Genomic DNA, 10,751 nt, shown 5'->3' on the forward strand with positions numbered 1-10,751 from the left:
TGCTGTGGGCAGCTTCGCAGCCCAGCGCTCAACTGCTGCGCCACCGGGAAGACCTGGTAAAAGCATAATTCTGTAGCCATGGTTAACCTGATAGTCAGCTTGTGTTTTCTGGTGATGTGCTTGGAAGAAATGAAACGGTACTTACATGCAACATGCACATAGGTGCGACAAGCAATGGAAAGTTAAATGCTAAAGCTGAGCAATGTACTTGAAAGTATTTTGAAAGTTGACAGGCATGAAGAAGGTCAGCATGGATGCTGTGCTGTCCATATTCCCCCTTCACACCAAGACACTCATTTTCCTAGGTGCTGGGAGTCTCGGCAGATGAAGGTGCCCAGCTGAGTCCCTCAATGGGAGTTAGCCTCCACTGATGAAAACTGTTTCTCCCATGGTCAGGTCCTTTCTTTGCTGGTGCTGGTAGGCCTACCCTTAACTACTCAGTACAGAGGTATACAGGCCCAGCTCCCTTGCCCTAACTTAGGACAACTCTGAAGTCCCATCCTAGCTCCACTAGTGGACTAGTGGAGGCCTCTTCAGGGTGCCCATGTGGTGGTTCAGTCTCTCCCTCTGTTCAGTCACAAGAACACTCCCCTATGACTTTCCTGTCTGCAAATCTCCATCCCAGAGGCCTTTCATCAGGGAATGCAGCCTGACACCCTGTCACCGGATAGGTCAACACAAGGGTGCAGGGAAGAGGGCTAATTATTACTATGAGTGAGATGGACAGGAGTTAGAATGCCCCTGCTTCCTTTTGTGGGCCTTGCCTGCATAAGGAGGCAGATTATTTGTACTTGTTCACTCAGCATGTGCCTGATTAAAAATTAATAAAGGCAATAGGAATGGTAGAGCCTTTTGGAGTAGCCATGTTGGGTCAATAGGGAAGCTGTTTGCTGAAGATTTTATTTTTAGGGATCAATGTCTTTTTATTGATCTACTGTTAAAACTGTTTTCTACAGCACAGGAATCTGCATGACTGACAAAAACATGCAGAAGCCTGGAGTTCGTGGTAATTTACTGAATCCTGTATTAAAAAATCATTAGCATTTTTAAAAAGCTATAATACAAAATATATAGAGAATTTTGCTATAATGTTGGTGTGAGAAAGACCTTCCTTTAAGCAAGACACAAATTAAAAGGATTAATTGGAAATACCCAGGTTGGGCAGGAATGTAGGGAAAGGTCTTTTTAGTGCGTGCCTTTTCAGCTACTACATTCATCACATGGAATGTATCTATGGAACACATTGCCTTCACTCACAATGACATACCTACATCTTCATAGACCTGTGTCTAGAAAAAGTTGAAAATAAGATGCAACAGATAAGTTAAATTCTGGTACATTTAACTCTCTACCTACAAGTTAAGAAGAATAGGCAGTCCTTGCATGTGCTGACAACAAAAGTTGTCCTTAATATATTAATTTTCAAAAAAAGCAATCATCTTACTAAGTGTATTAACATCTTGTCTTTGTTACATATTTTATAAATTAGCACATGGATTGGAGACAGTAATGATGACATGAGCAGAGCACACCTTGATCTAGAACTGTTCAGCTCCTCATTGCACAGTGTCTGCCCTGGGGCAGGACACTAAACCTTCAGGCTACTGAAGAGATTTCTGGCTGGGGTTAATAAGATAATAGATGTGGGGCCTTCCTGGTGGCGCAGTGGTTGAGCTCTGGCTTGCGAAGCTGCCCTACTTTGGTCCTTCTGCCTGCTCTGCTCCCCGCTCTGGCTCTGGTGAATTCTCTCACCCTCCCTCGCTTCTGACTGTACCCAGTGCTTGTATAAACAAACAAACAAATAAATAAATCTAAAAAAAAAAGAAAAAGAAAAAGAAACTTAAAAAAAAAGATAATAGATGTGTACCCCAAACATAACTGTCACTCTCATGTTCCATCTTCAGTGCAGTTTCTTCTGCAAACAGTGTTCTAATTAAGAAGTCTTGAAAGATAACAGAAATCTTTTGCAGTGATTGTCCATGAAGAGATGACATAGAGTTTTTTAAAATATATAGACTTCCCAGAAACCCTCTTTCATCATCTCACCTTCTTTTTCATTCAGTGTGGCTGCTAAAACCTAATCACCTCTATCTCCTTCTCGTGTCACAAACACATGGCTTCCACATTTTCTTCATCCTTCCCAAAACACTTCAGTTTTCACATGACAAAGCTACACAGGATATAAAATGGGCCCTCAGCCAAGTCTATTCTTCTGAGAATCACATCCCAAGGAATGTGATAAATAAAAACATCCACTGCTTAAAATCCAGTAGATATTCAGCAAGTGTTGGTTGGAGATACTTTTCCCACATTATGATTTTGGATTTTTGGTGATAGTAGATCAAAGGGTATAGCAGCACAGATTTTACTCAGCATGTAAATTAAACCCACAATTTTGATTATCAAGCTCTGTCCTTACTAAAATTCCTTATTTTATGTGTCAAACATAACATTTAACTTAGTGTCCACATCTCTTTCCTGCCTTATTTTTTCTTCCTAATACAGTCCTTCCAATTTCTAATGAGAATTACTTATATAATAGAAGGAGTGGGTATTCTTCTGTTATAGTAAAAAGGGTTCCTTGGCTTTTTATTTTCCTGGAAAACAAGGCTGAAATTTTGAAGTGACTTCATAATTAGAATTTTGCTAATTCTAGCTTTTCCTCTCCTGGCCTCATATCACTTGAATTTCCTCCAATCTCTACATACTTAGTCCTGTCTCTTTATTTATTTATTTTATTAACATTTATTTATTTATTTACACAAGTACTGGGTACAGTCAGAAGCACGGGAGGGTGAGAGAATTCACCAAAGCCAGAGCGGGAAACAGAACAGGCAGACTGACGAAATACACTGCTGAGGGGAGCAGCGGGCGTAGCAGGAGAGGTCTGCATGGCATGTGGGACCCTTGCTTGGCGGCAGGGCATCGAACCGGCGCTGCAGAGGCTGCAGACAGCTTCGCAGCCTAGTGCTCAACTACTGCGCCACCAGGGGAGGCCCCTGTCTCTTTATTTTGAACACTATGCCCCCTTCATCCAATTCAGTCCTATTCCATTGGCAGGTCATAGCTTACCTGGCATCTCTTCCAGGAGTCTGACACCTCTGTTGACATTTATCACACCACGTTACAGTTGCTGATGTGTCACCTCAATGGAAAATGAGTTCTATGAGGATCAAAATCTGATCTGTCTTGTCCACCACTGCACTGCCACCACTGCACAATGCCTGGCACACAAAGACAATTGACAAGTGCTTGTTGAACCCTTGCCTAACTTGAGAAGCTCAGCCCATCATTATCGGCCATTCCTATGTATAAGAATGCTCTCATTTACCTGCCTCTTCAGCTTTAAATTCAGCCTGTGATTAGATCCTGGGTCTGAATTATTTTCACAGTGGGAGCCCCCTAGCCTCTGTAAAAAAAAAACTGAAAATACACTGAATGTCTCTCAAAGAAATTATTAGATAAAATATGAAATGGTCATGCCTTGGAGTATCTTACAACTCCTAATGAAAAAAAAGTTAGAACTACATTACTGACCTAGAGGAATGTCCATGACACATTAAATTAAAAGGGCAAATGGCAAAACAGTATGTGTATGGGGATATTGACTCACTTTGTAACAACCAAAAAGGAAAAAAAAGGTGGAAAGAAAGGGGGGAAATCCGTATAGGAGTATGTATGTGTATCTGTGAATAAGCATAGATTGGTGTGAATAGATTCTGTCACACTGTTCACCTTAGGTACCTCAAAAGATTGGGACTGGAGAGGAGAAAATGATGAATTTTACACGTCTTTGAAATATTTAATGCATAAAAATATGTACTATTTTTTATTTTAAATCCAATACCTAAAAACCAGTTGCAAGTACACTGAGTTCACTGACCACAAAATATTATATAAATATGCTTCACTGGAGTCTTGCTAAAACACAAATATATCCCACTCTCAGAATCTCTGATTTAGCAGGTCTGGGGTTAGGCCTGCAAACATGCATTTTAACAGATTCCCGGAGATGCTGCTGCTTCTGTCGCTGGTCCTGACTTTGAGTAGCTCTCCTCAAAGAGAGCGATGTCAAGGGTACCTTCAAGGGCAGAGGAGAAGGACTGAGCCTAGACAGTTTTCAAGTGTGATGCTTGAGTACCATCAGTAATGGGAAAATGTGCTCATTCTGTTCAATGGTACTTGACCACCCTTTCGGAACCTGCGCTGTGTCTCCCAGAGCAGAAGCTCCCCTACGTGTTGCTCAGGCACTGTGTGTATAGTGGGTGTGGATTATCCTTGTCAGAACCTTGTCATATCTTTCCACAGCTTTATTATTCCATATTCTCATTCTACGCTATTGCTTTCCCTGCTGGCTGCTTTGCCTTTATGGAAGTCGGAAATACTGTGGGCACACGGGGTGGCGGCAGCACGCTTGTGTCCATCTGGCCTAAGGGACGTCAACCATTGAGTGAAGGGGCCGTGAGAGCTGCCACATGATGGAAGCAAATGGTGTCCCAGCCATGCAACTTTTATTTTCATAGACAATGAGAAGCAGATGATGAAGCAATTAAAGAAGGCCTAGAATTGAAGTGGGAGTTTCAGAAGGGAAACTGAGGCATCAGTCAGATCATTAGGAGTTCATTGAATGCACCACACTCATTCACCAGCTGTAGGTGACTGAATAGCCATATAGGTGAGTGGTCAGGCTATAGGCTTTGACTTCAGATAAACTTCGTTTTGAGTCCCACCCAGCTTGCTACTCCTTACATGTGTGATCCTGCACAAAGTAGTTAACATTTCTGAGCCCCAGTTGTAAAAAGGGGACATAATATCTACCACAGAACACTGCCATTGCCATTAAAAGAGAGAGTGATATATAAAGACCTTAGTAGTTTTTGTAGTTATCATAACTATTAAAGCATTTTACTAATAAGATTTATTTTAAATTTTTTAACATCTTTGATATCAGGACATATCTAACAACTGACCGAGCAGCTGTTGTGATGTAATTGTCATGGTTTATGCATCAAAACTTATAAAATGGGTAGTTTGTAAGAAAATCCCAGAAATTGCAGGAGATATTTTGGGTTTAATTTTACTTTTTAAGAAATTGAACATCAATAATATTCTTAGTGATCTAGATATGAAGATTATATTATGGTGAAAAACCTGCTTATTAATGACTAGATGATGAAAAGGAATTTAGGGGAGTTGAATTATCAGTGGATAAGCCAGATTAGGAATACCATTACTCTATCATCCATGGGCCCAGCAGGGTCATTCAAATTGGGGGATTAAGGAGACTTTAATAAAAGGACAACTTCCAAAGATGGGGACAGGATTTAGGACAAATTGCAAGGCACAGTGGAGTGCCTCTGGGAGAGGTACTTCTCTGGTAAGAGAAGATCAGGGAGCAGTTACCGTGTGTCATTTGCAGGTGATAAGGAGAGGGAGAGGCTATTAGACTCCATGAGAAGGCAGAGGTATGGAAAGAGTGGCTGTCAGGAATTGTGACCTTTGATATAGGGAAGGAACATGGAAAGGAGGGATCTGAGAGAATACATAATCCACCTTATGCATCTTCTGCCTTGTGAATGCCCTCTGCAGTTCCTCCTTGGCAGTGCTGATCAGAACCCAGATCATGAGAAGTGCCTCCACAAAGTCCATGAAGTTCAGCCTCCAGAAGCAGAGGACAGGATTGAAAAACAAGGAGGTAAAATTGGAGGGTCAAGGATTAGATGCCAACAGAGTAACCACTATATTGCTTTTGTTCTGAATGATTTATGATTTAAACATCTTTCTAAGTATATCTAACAGAACCCTTTTGGCAGGTAGAAAATAAAAGCTGTAAGTGATAGAAAGCAAGCTTCTGTTAGCTGTGGAAGCTCCCAAGCCAAATAAAGCTTACAAAATCCTATCTCATATCAGAGTCTCAAACCAGTTCTATATAGATCATAGATCTAAATATAAAAGGAAAAACAATACAACTTTTAGAAGCTAACATTAGAAAATATGTTCTTAATTTAGGGTAAGTAATCAAAGTTTTTTTGAAAACTTGGGTGATAGTTCCATGAATGTTCTCACTTTGAGTTAATTAATTGAGCTATATATACTTATTACACATTTCACTTTGGGTTTGTGGATTATAACAATAACAAAGTTCAAAAACAAAAGGCTCTATAAAAGCTCATAGGAATTAGATAAAAGGAGACACAAGGTAAAACCTGATTTGGGAAGGAAAAAGTCTGGGATTGATGTAAATGACCGAGATTCTATTTTAACCCCCGAAGCACTGACTGTAATAGATCATCATGTGCTGCTTCCCAACCCAAATCTGGAAAATTATGTCCTAAAAAGAAATTGCTACAGACTTTAAATTTCATTCTATCATCCCTTCCCTTTTCCTACTAGGCTGAAATTAAAGCTCTATTAAAAAGTGAATTCATTTAATATAACTTAAATTGACTGGCTTATCTGTCGAAGCCAGAACTACATTTCACAGCCCTTCACATACCAGCAAGTGCACATATAACATTTTGTTCTTTGCTATTCTCAAGGTCTAAAGAACCTGCACATGAACAAAACAAATCCATAATACAAATTATGAGCATGGATAATATGAAATCAATGGACCAAAATTTTGTATTTTAACAATTCCTAAATAATGTTTTTTACCTAATAGTATAATTTGAGGAACTCAACAAAGCGACAAAATCCATTAACCATCCTATTAGTCCAATGCAATCTCCCTTTCTTCAGGATCTCAGCAGAATTTTACAGTCACTATAGTGTGAAGGGCAAAGCATCCCAGACTCTGATACCAACCACAGCCATGTAAAGATTCAACCCAGTCAGAGCCTTACATAACAGCAAGCATTTTCTCTTCCGTGTAAGCTTAGATCAAAAACTCAACCACCCAGCACACTCAAACAAACCAGCCAGTAAAACAAATGAAGATACTGTACCCAACGTGGCTCCAACCACACAGAAACTGGGGAATGTGTCATCTAAGCCTATGGTCATTGGAAATTACAGACCATTCTCTGTGTCAACAGCCATCTCCTGAATGCCCACTTTCCTAGCACCAGGCTGGACGCTGCTGTTACCAAGAAGAATAAGACTCAGTCCCTGCCAGACAGCTCCTGGGCATTCATTTATCCTAGAGAATTGGACATTACATATAAGCATATGAAAAAAAAGTGAAATTATCTCCATTTTACCACCTAGAGAGAACATTTTGATATTCTTTCAGTTATAGGCAAATGTCAAAAGATAAAGCTTAAACACATTCAACTATGGACTGACTGTGTTTTCTCAAAATTTATATGTTGAAATCCTGACCACTAAATGTGAGGATATTTGAAGGTGAGGCCCTTGGGGAGGTTATTAGGGAAAGCAACCTTGCCTCTTCCACCAGGTGAGAACACAGTGAGATGATCCTCCACAACCCAGGAAGAGAGCACAGAAGACACCGAATCTGCCAGCTCTTTGATCCTGCAGAACTGTGAGCAATACATTTGTGCTGTTTAAGGCCGCCCTTTTACGTAGTACATAAGTCTATGGTGTTTTGTCATACCAGCCCAAACAGACTAAGAGAAAAACAAACAAGCTTTTTTTTTTCCTTTTTAGATCAAAACATATTCTGCATGTCATTTTTAACCTGCTGCTTAAAATTAGCATTTTGTAAACTTCCCACTACCCTGGAAGTTATATGTGAATGGAACCATGTCTGTCTTGCTCTTTCTTGAATCCTCAGCACCCCAAGGAATTCCCCCAGCCAAGTCCCAGCCTCTCCAATCTTTTTCCCCCTTTACTTCAAAAATAAAATGGGAAAGATTTATAGTTTACTTCTGTTAGAAGCGAGAAAACTTAGTTTCTTTGAAAGCTTTCCATTATTCTAAAGTCTTTTAAAAATGGTTCCGAAATTTACTCTTAAAAAATACCCTAAGTAATTTTTAAATTAAAATTAAATTTTAATTGAATAACTTACAGCCCTCACCTGCTCTAAGCAAGCAGTGGGTGAGAACTTGGGTACTGAAAGTACAGAGTCTGCACTCACCTCCCAGCTCACCTCAAGAGTGCTGATCTCCCTTTTCATGTCTTTTAAGAAAAAGGCTGAAAATAGGGCCTCCAGAACAAGACTGTGGGAAGGAGATAATGCTTGCAATAGACCTAGCAGGGCCTGACATAGATAGGTACTCAGTGCCTCCCAGATATTTCTTCCTAAGCTGTTGCTGCTACTAGTGAGGAGGTTAAGATTCCCTGAGGCAATTTCTTTTCCAAGTCTGATTTTACACAAAGAACTTTTACTCTTAAGGCATTTCTTTTTGAGTTGTTTCTGTACTTCAAAATTTTTTATCAGTGGGACACAGAGAACTGATAGTATGTATAGTAAGGCCTGGCCACCTGGGAATGTGCTCCCTGGTCACCGGGACAGTGTGCTCTGGTCCCCTGTGCTCATCATCACACAGTGAGTGACTTCTGTGAAATGTTAAACATGTTTTAAAAAGTGTTTATCAAGGGCCTCCCCGGTGGCGCAGCGGTTGAGCGCTGGGTTGCGAAGCTGCCCACAGGCGACGCAGGTTCGATCCCCAGCTGCTCCCCGGTCACCGGAGGAGGGTCCCACATGGCGTGCAGACCTCTCCTGCCGCCCGCTGCTCTCCCCAGCTGTGTACTTCGGTCCTTCTGCCTGCTCTGCTCCCTGCTCTGGCTCTGGCTCTGGTGAATTCTCTCACCCTCCCCTGCTTCTGACTGTGCCCAGTGCATGTATAAACAAAACAAACAAACAAACAAATAAATAAATAAATAAAACATGCCTCTATTAAAAAAAAAAAAGTGTTTATCAAGCGTGTGGAAGAATGAAGCTATCCTTTCCTAGTTTCACCAGAATTAGTCAAATATCATCCACTCCTTTGTCCATTGTGTCAGTAAAGTTGAGTCCTAACAGCATCCTATTTTTGCTCATAATGCTGATGAATACAATTTTCGAGCAAGAGGAGACCTAGCAAGTGATAAGAGAGTCCTGTCTTCCCTTCTCTCTAGAGTAGAGGGATCTTTTCCCATAGAATAGTTCCAGTGAGCTAATTTAATAAAATACTAAATTGAGAATAGCCACAAGACTATCAATCTTCCTTTTGTGTGTGAATGACTATTGCCAACTTATTTTCTTCCCCTATCAAAAGTGCATCTTTCAAAAGTAATATGAACAAAAGGGTCTTGTAAAAACTCTAAGACTTAGAAATAGTTGCCATGACCTATTCAAATAGCCATGCCTGTTATTCTCTGCCTCTCCCTTGCCCCCTAGATCCATTCTCTTCCTTTCTGAGCCTTGCTCTGTGCCCCAGAATGCTGAGCCCCATGGAATGCAGCCCTAGCCTCCCCCTTAGATGGCCTTATTGGCTTTGGCCAATGGGACAGTGGGACTTGAGTGAGGAAAGCAAAGCCCTACGGTGCAAAATGGAAGGAGGACTTCATTCTTGGGTGTGACTCCCCAATGGTTCCATTTCAGGAGTGAGCCCCGACCTGCCTCACCTAGGAGATAAGGGACAAGGGGTCCACTCTCACTGCTTCCCTAATTGGGCTGTGGCCCTGTCAGGGGAGTCTCCTCCAAGCTCCAGCCCTCCTTGGATTTACTTTGCCCTCTAGCCCTAGAAACAGAGAATGGTTTCCCCATTGTTATTGGTCTCTGAGTGTCCCAATTCCCCCTGTTGGCACATTTAATTGCACACCTTTATAAGTAGTCCTTTCTTTAAATTCCCCTGAGCCATCTGAACCAAAAGTTTTTTCCTAGAAGGATCCTAGTTTAACCAGAGAAAAAAGGAAAGGAAAAGGAGCAATTCCGACTGTTTATTTTACCTGACAGTTTGGGTCTGGCAATAATGTTCTAATGACAGCTTAGTAGTCATTGATCTTAACTAGTATAAATTGTTAAAATGTGACTGCCAAGTCAGAAAAGGGACAGAAAAGAACTTCAAGTCTGTGTATTTGCACAACTTCCTAATATAAAAAAATCAAGAGTTTTTCCCTATGTAAATAACAAATGAGAGCAAAAACTTGAGTGAAAATTGGAATGCGTCAATGCAGGAAGTATATAAAAAACAAGTATATTGGAGCCTGTACAAAAATTGTCATTATGGCAAATTTGGGGTTGTTTGAGAGTCTTTCCTGACTCTCCAGTGCTTGCTCTATGATAAAGGGACAAAGAACCATTGTTATGCCTGGAAGCTCAGGTGCATGCTTCAGATAATGCTGTGCAAAGCATATTTGGAAAGATGCATCATTTGCCTCAGAGAAGCTCCTTGTAGGGGGTGGGGGTGGGGGAGAGGTGGCACAGCAATTCCTTTGCTGACACAACCTTCTTCCCTGAGAATTACAAGCATCCAATTGCTTTGCCCTCTGGGGAGCTGTTAAACAAGTCGTGACTATCAACCAGCAAAGCACAGCAAAATTCAGCCTGTCCACGTTGTTAAAAGGTATAGATTTAGTTTCATATAATTGAAAGGGGCAGGGGACGAGGTGAAAAATCAGTGCTCTAGCTCTGAGATTGACACCTCTACACCAATAGGCTTGTCTGCCTGCATCCCACCCACCCCTTCTGGTACTTGCCACAAGGATGGGATGAAGCTCAAATTCATTTGCTATCAGAGAGTAGGGATTGACCTTTTAGGACTCTGCCTTAGGTAGAGAAGCTTTCAGAAGTCATTATTTCTATGCATCTCAGTTCTGTTTAGATAGCAAATAATTGAAAGTTGCCAGTGTGGGTTTCTGCG

The sequence above is a fragment of the Talpa occidentalis genome, unplaced genomic scaffold, assembly GCF_014898055.3.
Source record: "Talpa occidentalis isolate TD23 unplaced genomic scaffold, MPIMG_talOcc4v2.1, whole genome shotgun sequence".
NCBI lineage: Eukaryota > Metazoa > Chordata > Mammalia > Eulipotyphla > Talpidae > Talpa > Talpa occidentalis.